Source organism: Pinus tabuliformis, chromosome 5_2 (assembly GCF_031772625.1).
Source record: "Pinus tabuliformis cultivar Carrire ecotype Pingquan chromosome 5_2, CPIR1, whole genome shotgun sequence".
Lineage (NCBI taxonomy): Eukaryota > Viridiplantae > Streptophyta > Pinopsida > Pinales > Pinaceae > Pinus > Pinus tabuliformis.
This window is the reverse complement of record NC_142306.1, coordinates 926191945-926204292: the sequence shown is the minus strand read 5'-3', so window position 1 is coordinate 926204292 and position 12348 is coordinate 926191945.

Sequence of the window (12348 nt, the reverse complement as noted above, 5' to 3'; positions counted from 1 at the left end):
AGAGTTATCAGAAGGACCATGACTGTATTAGGTCAGGACAAACTTCAAAGAATTGAGAGCAACGATCATAAACACCTCTAAACAATGGCAGTTAGTAGCCAGCGTGGAACAACGAGGACCTCAATCAAATCGCACTGACCGAGGCCCATGGAGACTGCGCAGGAGGTGAAACTAGCCCCTGGGAAGCTCAGATCTGGAAAAGGAGGCAGTTTTTGATGTGCGATTAGTGGCACATCGCTAGGCAAAACCCCTCGAGAAGGAGAGGCCCTGAGCACTCGGTCACATGAGAGACGAGAAAATCGTGGGGAAAAAGGCTAAAGGTAAAGGCGAGACCCGCGCTCCAAAAATCGGCGGTATTCATCGGGGGCACCCTTAAGCGGCAAGTAGTTTTGGCAAAAATGGAGTGATTCCACTCAGTGCCTAACACGTGGCAATCGGAGGAGAGAGAAAACCGCCACTCATCGCACGCTAACAGTTGAGCAAGTCAACTGCGCAAAAAGTGTGAATGGCGTCAGATCTAGGGGATCCATATCTAATGGCTGATATCATGCTTGATGGGGAGACCAAAATTGACAAGGGATTAAGCCACAATCTATAAGAATTTGAGGTCCGATTTGACTGCCAGGGTGGCAGATGACTCATTCCATGACATAACTGAAAAAACCGAACTAACAAATCAAGCTGGCGCAGCTACAGGAAGACAAGTGGCCACTCCCTATGAGTCTAATGATGACGCTGAGATAGGGAACTCCAAGCGAAGCTGTAGCAGGCGATCCGACAGAGGTGGAAGGGGAATTGAATAGCCATGAGGGCAAATGGCTTTAAAGCCATGCACAGACAAAGGAACTGAACACTGTACACCGAGAGGAAGACGGAAAGGAAGAGGAAGAAGACAGAGAAAATGAAGAAAAGACAGTGAAGCAAAAGCAGAAAGGAGATAGAGGGCCAAGCTGACCAAAGGTAGTGTTGAGCACCAGAGAGCTTGAGAGATTCAAGCCATCCCTGAGAGGATCTGTCAGGACTAAGCACCACATTGGGCTCCTTCCATTAAAGACTAGAGAGGTCAAAGAGCTAGCAAGGAAAAGAGTCTGTGCACTCTAGTGGCTTGGGGCATCCAAGAACCACCCTGCCAAGCACATTCTGTTTCAGGAGACTCATATTGAGCTCCTTCATTGTAATTCTATGCTTCAAGACACAATAAAAGAAGGCCACCACTAAGAGCTAGACCGGAGATGTAGCCCTGGAGGATAGGGTGAACTCCTTCTTAATTTCTTGTGTTCTTGTATTTGCTTATTGTGTTTCTCTATTTTTTTTCCATTCCAAGTGTCTGTGTATTTGCAATATGATCGATCCTTTTCCTAAATAACATAGACACACACTAGCACATGAGTCTGTAATACCTTCAATTAATAATTCTTAACTGAGATCACTCATAGGGTGATTTTCATATCAAGGGGATTGTACAATTTTTGGGTAGAGTAGCTGACTTCTTCCCATATTTGCGCAAATCCTGGGCTGAGCAGTCTGTAGATGGGAAAAATTGTGGAAATCCTACTAGGAGGGTTGGTTGGCAAGATTGCGCAATCCTGGAGCCCAACATACTGTCAGAGGGAATTACGCAATTCCTAGAGGGAGAGACTGGTTTCCCTCCAAAAATTCACAAATTTCACTAGGAAGTTGCTCATCCTACAGCTAGACCAAGTCTGGATGAGAAACCTATGAGGGAAATGGATCCACAGTGATCGACAGGTTGCCTTTTTTCGAGGAAATCACTGAAGCTTGAGTACTTGACGAAGCAAGACAAAGTGTTGTGTAAGGAAGGTAAGGGAGGCTCCAAAATAGGCTAAGGCAAAATTTTGGAGGGTGGTTGTAGCCTCTACAACACTTGGCGACACACTGGTAGAACTCTAGCTCTCTTAATGGACCTTGTTCGTGGAAAATAAGTCTAGCACCTCCGAAAGTATTGTTCAGCTCTCAGCTCATCTTGGCTTCGCACTAGCTTGATTGTAAGATGTAGTATCTACCAGACTCTTGGTCAATTAACACACATTCCAAGCCAAGGCAAGACATTTGTTTCGATTGGGGTTGAGGGGTAAATAGGTGCACAAGTAGTATAGTCGTCAGAGTCTATGTTTCATCTCTGGTGTTGCTCCACTACCAGAAGGCCTAGTCAGTACCCCGGTGGAGTCACATAGGAACACAAGCATGGCTCCGCTATCGGTGAGCCTAGTCAGTATCCTGGCGGATTCACTTGCATCACCTCCCTACATAGGAAGCCTTTCTCTTCTTTTTCTTTATTCATTTTTCATTTTTCATTTTTTTTATTTTTCATTTTTTCATTTTCATTGTGCATAGCACTTATTCATTTCAGAGGCAGAAGAGGGATCCCAAATTATTGAGAGTAGAGGAGGTTGTTCCAGTAGAGAAGTATTTTATGGTATCTCTCATGGCTTGTTAAGATTTTCCCCCTCACATTATTCTACTTGATCGAGCTGCCAAGGGTTAACCCAAAAACAATCGACTAGAGTAGGTGACACTAGTCAGCACACAAGCGTTGTGTTTTCACCAAGGTTCACTTTGAATATTAAATATTTTCCTTTGATGTATCATGGACTAAGAGTAACAAGCTCTTCATATAGAGGCAAGATGACAGATAACCAAGTAGTGATAGTTGTACAAGCCCTCTTGTACTTTACCCAACTCGTTTCATGAGTCACACATGGTTTCATGCAAACTAACCTATGAACGAAACAAGTGAACAAGATAAAAACAAAGCAAAGCAAGAGCAGAAGCAAAAGTGAAATCAAAGCAAGAAAACAAACAATCAAGCAAAAGAGCAAGCAATCAAAGCATGTAAGAATACAAGCATGCAAGCAAACAACTGAAAGCAAACACTACGCCTACTCCTAAATTAACGGTGCATGGGCCTGATCACGTGAAGTGATACTTCCAATGTAGCCACCGGCATATTGGTAGACCCATGTGAGTGAAGGCTTGGTCTGTGAGTAACCTAGTCATGCAGACTAGCATACAAGAAAGATTTAACAGTGAAGATGGCCACACTTCATGTTTCAAAGTGCCCACGAGACAGAATCAAGTGCGTGTGCATGACGGACAATCGTGGACCCATCATGGTGGTCTGTGACACTGTGCAACTTTGAAACATAAGCACACTCTTGACTGAGACATGAAAGCAAATGAAAGAAACAAAGATAACTTGTGTCGCACACGAGTGCTTACAATGTAAGATTCCTCCAATGTATGAGCAATGGGATCATGCAGTTCGAGTGGAGGAAGTGTGATCTGTGTGTGAGATTGATATTTAATGCATACATATGAGTGATGAGGAGCCTTGGGTGATTGATCAGTTTCATGATGAGTAGTCAAACTAACCCCAAGAGAGCGAGGGCCTGACATAACCATCAGCTTGGGCTAAAGTGCCTCGACAGTCTTAGGTGTCTCAACTTCATCATTAGGTAGATCATCATAAACCACTCGCTTCGAAAGATCAACTGTGATAGATTCATGATCATGATAAAAAATCGAACCACATGGATCACGACTGTCACGATTAGAAAAATCAATGAATTCTTTGGCATCCTCATGATCAGATGAATCAAATAGAGGGGTAGATGAAAAGTGAATGAACTCATCCTCTATATTTCCGGAAAATACAAATGAAGGATCAAGTGGATCTTCAATGAATAACTTATTCTCTCCGTTGTCGAATGATGGATTAACATCCGGTGAGTCCTATGAGTGATAAAAAATGGGTGCATATGTGGATGAAGATACACATGCAAAATCATGGATGGTAGGTTCACCAACGATGTTAGGAAAGAACAGAGGGGACTCGAATGGAAGGGATTCATCCTTCACCGAGTGTTGATGTTCAATCTCCCACTCATACTCTTCATGAATGATAGTGGATGTTGTTTGTGCAACACCAACTCCGTTAGTGGGTTGTTCCTCGTTCACAACAAGTTAGGAGTCCGGAATGGATGAACAAAAGACAACATCATCCGAAGGAACACCTCAGTGCGAAGACCGAGGTTGCAAAAAAGAATGCATATGAGAAATCAAAGGACTCACAACCAACTCTACGTGAAAATTGAGTGGAGTGATGTTGGGAGGGTGTGAAAGTTGAACAGATGTACGAACATGATCCTCAACATCATTGGGTGATGGTGGAACTGTTGAATGAGAGGGAGGCAGACAGTCCATTGGGACAATGCCTGCTCTCACATGGGATTGCGCAGTTCCATCAATGAAGAAGGTTGAGAGAGGCTTGACATCAAGATTTTTCTTGGGATGGCCAGATTTCTTAAGACAGTACTGGAATTGGCCCTAGAGATCAATGAACTTCATCTGGATCTTCAGAGCTTGAAACTGTAAGTCATGGAAGCACTGCCAAAAATCAATAACAGATTCATGCAGAGCCCTCCGTTGCTGTAACAATTTCCAGTCAAGATGTTCTGGATAAAAATGATAGAATGTGTCTTCAATAAGATCACAGAAGTGCTCACATGAGTGCACGATGTCATCTAGTAGGATAAGTACCCAACGAAATGCGATTCGCGAAGTGTGAATGCAACTACAAGACTGTCTTGTTTGTCAGTGAACTCATCTTCCTCATAAATCATGGAAAGGAAGTTATGTAAGTGCTTAGGCCAGGACACTTCGCCTTCACCATCATACATTTGAGTGGACAAGAGATTGAAAAGCTTCCCCGAGATGGAGACATCTTCACGATTCAAAAAACACCTAGGGGGAAGAAGAATGAAAGACCCCATGAAAGATATGAAAAGTGTCAAAACTGGATGAGAGGACACTGCTTGTCATTAGGCCCTCCTTCTAGTGCGAGGAATGTTGAAGGTGTTGGACCCACCAACATGTCAAGGGGATATCCCCAATAAGAAGTCCCAATTAGACCTTATACCATTTGGTATAGGAGTCCCAGTACTAGGTCGTAAGGTAATACCTTGACTGCAATGTCACACAAACGAAAGTAAGATAACTCTGTCGGTAGCAAGTGTGTGACTGATGCAGTGAGTCAAGGAATGAGTATGAGAGGTTCCAACACTTTGAAGGGAGAGGAAGGTGAAGGTGAGTTCTAGGTTGAAAGGGATCAGTCCCAACTCGACTAGGAACACACAACGCAAAGGACATGCACAACTTCCAGTAGAGCAGTCGACACGGATGAGGCAGTCCAACATACAAGGTAAGATAACATGAACATCACTCACGGTCCAGTCCAAGACAAGTGTGAGAGTTGATATAACAAGGTTCAGAGAAAGTTCTCTCTGATGTTTGACAGAGGAGTCGACATGGAAAGTGACATCATTAACAACATATGCAACACATTAACAACAAGATTCATATAATTGCATACAAATCAGTTCATATAAAAGTACATAAGTTAAACAACATATATCATTAAGGCAAACGTAGCAGTCCAACTATAATAACAACATATAAATGAAAATGTGATGGCTTTATTATATAAAGAAGTGTGAGTCACAATCATACAATACACCATATAAACCTACTATCCCTATCAGTAGAACGTTACAGCCACATCCGCCTGCTCCTCCAAAGAGATGTACTAGCTCCATGCAGTGGAGAAGCCAAGGCCCATTACAATCATATCCAAGTCTTCTTCAAGATAGACTTAGTAGAATCTTGGCTGACCGAAAAGCCCCTACAATGATTTATGAGGGAGTATTTATAGCAAAGGGTGGGGTGACCCTTGACATTCCCCTTTGTGATAGTTAAACTACCCTCATGACTCTTCACCTACTCTATGACTGTTACATCCAACCATTGACACTTGACTTACACTTGACATCACTCAACATTATAATGCACATGTACTCATGTGAGGCAACATGGCTTTAGAAAGCCTTGCAAGACATCACTGACACTCAGCCCGCTGTGATGAGACAAACTCTTTGATATGCTTTTGATAGTGAAGGTGGTGAGCTCATTCCAAGCTTGGTCATCCGTGATGGTGTGCATGCACCTCTTGGTGACATCTTGCTGAAGCGAACTCTTGCCTCTGTTGCAATTGGTGCATTGGTTCGGCCCCTTCATTCAGCTCATCTTCTAATATGTGAATGGTCTTCTTAGGTATGGTTCAACCGGAAACATACTAATGCATAGTGTCTGTGCTGATCGTCAAGTGTGTGCTCATGGTCATGCACATCAACTCGCCGAAGTACATGTTCAGCCCCAATTAGACTTCCTTCTTGTCTTCACCTTGGTGAGTGTGTTGAATGGGTTCGTTTGCATGTGTGTGTTCAATGACATGCATGCTTCTAAATCCCTTGCATGTGATCAACAACACTGCTCACCATGTATTCTCTGTGTCCGTTGCTAGGATGGATCCTTAACTTGTACAAGCACAGTTTCAATCGTCAGTGCATGTTACGCCCACTATTGTTCCTATTCCTGCTGCAACTCATTCATCTGTATGTGCATCTTCATGTTCTTCCTGAGTTGCTTCTTCAGCACATGCAACTCCTTCTTTGTTCCATCTTCTACCTTCGTGAAATCTTCATGTCACGCTGTCACTTCATAGCTAGAGTCTCCAAAGTTTCTTTCATTATCAATGGATCTGCTTGACCTTGCAACTTTGCTCCACCTCTATGTTGTCAATAACCTTCCTCTTGCATTAGCTGCATTTTTTGTGTTCGTTGCATTCGCTACGTTTGCTGCATTTGGTATGTTGCCTTCAGCCGTTTTTGATGATGCTGCTCACTGTGATGTTGCTGCTTGATGTCCTTGTCCACGAACAACTTGATGTCTTCATGAGTAGGCAATCTCATAGACACTTGATCGACTGCATCCCAAGCATGCTCTGACTGGTGTCTTCATCTCTACTCTCCTGGAAACCATTGTACCTATACTGCTGAGATGTAGATGAACACTTGTGATGCCTAGAGACATGGCAACACTCATAGAAAGAAATTTGTCAGTCGAAAACCAAAATGAACATGAGAACTGACTTGCAACATACCTGGGTGAATGATCAGGAAGGTTGCACAATTTTGGCCTGGAGGTCGGGAGACCGATTGCCAAGAATGCACAAGGCACAGTCTGGGCTACTGAGAGATTGACTGACTGCTGGAACTGTGCAATGCACAGTCAAGTCTGGGCAATTGGCTGCTAGGATTGCGCAATGCGTGATGCCAGCTAGGAAAGACTACTAGCCCAGGGACAAATTTGTGCAAATCTTTTGGCCAAGTAGCCACTGACCTCCAGAAATGCACAATTTAGTTTAGGAGGCCAGTGCTGGGCTAGAATGCTCAAATTTGGAGAGGAAGGTGAGCCTTCCTCCTCCATATTGCGTAATGCAGCCTTGGTGATGGTAGAGACCGAGCCAAGGTTGGCCCGACTCACCGATGGGAAACTAAAATCAAGTAAGTCAATGAAATGCATGGTGACACTAAGTGATAGCAGAAGTGATGAACAATGCATGCAAAACATGAATGGAAGATTGAGCAAACAGATCAACATGCATGTGGGTGAGGTCATTCGCTGGTTGGGTGAACACCCATGCAAAATAGTTTCATGCATGCGATAGCAGTGATATAGATATAAAAACTAAAACAAAGCTAGGAAAATATAAAATACATGTAACTGACAACAGGAATTTAAAGAAATCAAGCAAAAAGTACTCCCATAGGCGAAAACACAAAAAGAGAAAAAAAAAGCACAAGGGATGGAAGGGAGCTTACCCCAAAACAGCTGAGTTGAATGTGTGAACTGCTCCTAGATGTGATGTGGGATGTCAAAGCTGCAAGGTTGATGTGAGGAATGAGCTCTGCAGCATCCGATTGATGAGTTTTGATAACTTCGAGGTTGGGACTCGCATGCCACAAATCTAGGGTAAGCGACACTTTGTGGGAGGTTTCTTAATTTCTCCTTGCATGTAAGCTCCAACAGCTAAACATAGATCCCTGAAACGAAGGATTCCTTTGCATGCTTCCTTGGGAGAAGCAACCTATGCATGCAAGCCTATTTTTCTCAGTCTCGGAGGGAACCGGTCAACTCAGCTACAGATGCAAGTGACTGCTTGACTACTGGAGAAAAATGTGCATTCATGACTGTAAGTTGGGCTGACTACCCAAGTGGATTGTGCAATTTCTAGGTCAGTTAGAGAAACCGACTACTACCTAAATTTGCACAAATCCTGGGTTGAACAGTCTGTTGATGGGAAAAATTGCGCAAATCCTACTGGGAGGGTTAGCTAGTAGGATTGCGCAATCATGGAGCCCAGTAGGCTATGAGAGGGAATTGTGCAATTCTTGGAGGGAGAGGTTGGTTTCCCTCCAGAAATGCGCAAATTTCACTAGGAAGCTACTCAGCCTGCAGCTGGACCAAGTTTGGATGAGGAGCCTGCGAGGGAAATGGATCCACTCTGATCGACAGGCTACCTTTATGTGAGGAAAGCACTGAAGCTTGAGTACTTGATGAAGCAAGAAAAAGTGTTGTGTAAAGATGGTAGGGGAGGCTCCAAAACAAGGTAAGGCAAAATTTTGGAGGGTGGTTGTAGCCGCTACAACTATACCCTAGATGTTGTTATAGGAGGGGGGAAACCTGATGAAGATGACCTCATTGATCAAATCCTTCATAACCATCCCCCCAACACCATGCCTCTTGATGAGCTTGTGAAGGAATCTCACGGTAATCCTTGGCCTAAGTTATGCCCAGTGGAACCAAGTCCTGCACCTATCAAAATGATAGAATTTGTTCCATATAAAACCTTGAACATTAGCCCCTCTCTCTCACCCAACCAAGAAGAGAAGTTGTGCAAAATGATGAGAGAGTACTTAGATTCCTTTTCTTGGAGCTATAAAGAAATGAAAGTGGTGCATCCTTCAGTGTGTACTCATCACATCTACATTAAGGAAGGATCCAAACATATGCGCCAACATCAGAGGAGAATGAACCCAGCCCTCAAATACATAGTGAAGGAAGAGTTGCAAAAGTTGTTGAATGTAGTGTTCATGTACCCCATCTCAGATAGTGAGTGGGTGTCCCCTCTATTTTTGGTCCCAAAGAAGAATGGAAAGTGGAGGATTTGTGTACACTACAAAGAGCTCAACAAAGACACTAAGAAAGGCCATTTCCCTTTACCTTTCATTGATCAAGTTTTAGATTGTCTTGTAGGGAAGAAGTTCTTCTCTTTCCTGGATGGATTTTGTGGTTACAATTAGATCCAGATTAGCTGAGAGAACCAAGATAAAACTGCATTCACTTGTCCTTCGAGTACCTTTTCTTATAGCATACTTTCTTGGGTTGTGTTATATTATTTCCACGACTAGACCACGCAGTGAACCGGGGGGTTAGAAGGGGGGCAGAGGCCCCCTTTCGTTGCATTGATTGCGCAGTAGGGGGGTCACAGGGGGGGCAACAGCCCCCCCTGTTTGGAGGGTTTGAGGGGGGCGGGTAGCCCCCCTTTATGGGTTCCAGCGCATCACCCCGGGGAAAAAAATTTAGGACCCTATATTAGGTTGGGCGGACCTACATATGGTTTTGTGCATGGTTTTTTGCACATGGTTTTGTGCATGGTTTTTCACACATGGTTTTGGATGCAATGGTTTTCGGTCCATGGTTTTGGACGCGATGGTTTTCGATCCATGTTATTGGATGCTTTGACATGTATAAATATGTATTGTAACATTGAAATGAATATAAGGAAAAATCAATCTGGTAGTCTCAGTTTTGGGATCCAGGGGAAAATCTCTGTGTATATGTGTTTTATGTGTTATTCTCTCGCATTGTTTATTTTCTATATTTTAGAATTGGTGTCAGAGTTGTTTTGGCTTCAAGGGGATGCCTTTGTTGTTGACGGGTTTCGCTCGGGCCTGTGGTAGACCCTGTTCAGTGGGAGATCTGTGAGATCGATTCTAGTGGTGAAAGAAGATGGCGAGTAGTGGAAAGATAGAGATCGAGAAATTTAATGGTCAGAGTTTTGAGTTATGGAAACTCAAGATGGAGGATTTGTTGGTGGATAAAGATCAATGGATCGTGGTATATCCAGGTACTAAACCAACGAGAGTGTCCAATGAAGAATGGAACAAGTTGGATCGGAAGGCAAAGAGCACAATACAATTGTGTGTCTCAGATTTAATATTTATGAATGTATCAGGGGAAGCAACGGCTAAGGATTTGTGGGAGAAGTTAGGGACTTTGTACCAATCTAAGTCTCTAGTGAATAAACTGTTCCTACGAAAAAAGTTGTATAACCTGAGGATGAAAGATGGAGACTCAGTGACAGAACATCTAAACGCATTTAACACTGTGGTAAGTCAGTTATTATCTGTTGATATTAAAATTTCAGATGAAGATAAGTGCATCAGTTTGTTGTTTTCTCTACCAAATTTGTGGGATAGTCTGGTTATTGCAATAGGTAGCAATGCAACTGCCTTGCAATTTGATGAAATAGTCTCATCCTTGTTGACTGAGGAGATGAGACAGAAAAATATGGAGAGCTAGTGTTTGGTCAATTTAGAGTGTCCTAGATTGCTATATTAATTGTCAATCCGGGAGTCGTAAACTGCTGAAGTGAGGCACACTGTATATGCAAGATAATTGATTTCTTACTTTTTGTTGTTTTTTATTTTTAGTTTGTTTTTGGGTTTATCTTCGTTGATTCCCTAATGTGAGATGGCAATTCTAAAAGACAAGTAAAAAATGTTCAAGGCAATGATGTCCTTTAAAATTATTTCCAAAACTTCAAACTTGCAAAAAGGTTTTAAAACATGCAATGATGAAATTACTTCCTAAAAGAGAATGAAAATATGCCACTATTCTAATTAAACAAATAGTGAACCATTGATCATGAAACCCAGTATCCTTGCTGCTGTATAAATATAAAAGAAACTGAACTCAAAGAAATCCAAAAATTGCAAGAAAAGTAAACTAAAATCAAATTACATCAACTCATATTCTGACCCCTCACCATTCTTCTCGCTCTGGCTTTCGGAGGTAATCATAAACAACTTGAGCAATCTGACATCTAATTTGCAGAAAATAAAACTAATATTAAACTACACACTCATACTTCAATCCCTCACCATTCATCTCGCTCTGGCTTTCGGAGGTAACTGAAAATGACATGAGCAATTCAATAACTAACTTGCAGAAAAATAAACTAATATCAAACTACACACTCATACTTCAATCCCTCACCATTCGTCTCGCTCTGGCTTTTGGAGGTAACTGAAAATGACATGAGTAATTTAATATCTATCTTGCAGAAGAGTAAATGAGCAAAATTGTAATTAAAACAGTGCTGGAACTAAGAACTAAGAAAAATAAATCAGCAGAAGGATAAGAATAATTCCATGTCACAAGTCATTATAAAACTATGTGCAAATTCCCGGGCTGCCTACTGGAATCTGAAACAAAGACACTGATCAGTTAATAGCATTAGAAAGCATAAAAACTATGGATAGCAATCAATGTGAATACCATAAGCAGTGCAATATATACAAGTGAATGATTATGGCATAAGGAACGTAAAGAAATAAAGCATGAAACTATACAGCAATTAACAAAAACTCGGTGTGTACAGGGGCCCTCTGCACAACCTCGGGAAATCAGCAATCAACCATGAATTAAGCTTATAAACAAAGTCTTCTCATGTATTAAAATGCAGTCATAACGCAGAAATAAAGTCACGGTACAGTGGGCTCGTTAACAGTCAAAATTAAATTACAAAAGCTAGCTACTATGCGTATCAGAACGCTTTATTTATAACAAAGGATGACATAACTACTTTCCTAAAATCTGCGCTGATAAAAGACACGTGAACAACCATGTCCAGGAATCTAGCATTATGGCAGCCGTGAAGATTAAATCTATGGAGGGTGGTTGTTGGATTCGGTTCATGGAGCAGTCCACAGGTGTTGATATGTCCCCGGAAATCTAGGAACGGCCACACAAGTCTTAACGTGGTGAAAAACAGAGTTTTATCACCGTAGGACTCTTAGGTTGACCACCGCTTGACTACCTTTGACCATGGCCTTCTTTGGTGAATTCGACTGAGCCAATAGGACTCGGTCCATGTCCATGTCATTTGCAACTTGCCCATGTGGCCGGATTTGCCTGAAAACACCTGTAACATAGACTTTAACAAAAAGGCTGTGGAAAGTTGAACTCGCTGTGGAAAGTGACAAGATTCCGCAGCTGAATGAGCAAAAATCTAATTCAAACAGCAGACACAAGACATAGTTAGGAAACCCCTTTATATGCTCTTTTTAAACTAATATGCAACGATTTGACAGCTTAGGAGGTCCAGGTAAATGGAAAAAGGCTAGAAAGGTGTATAGGGAAGAT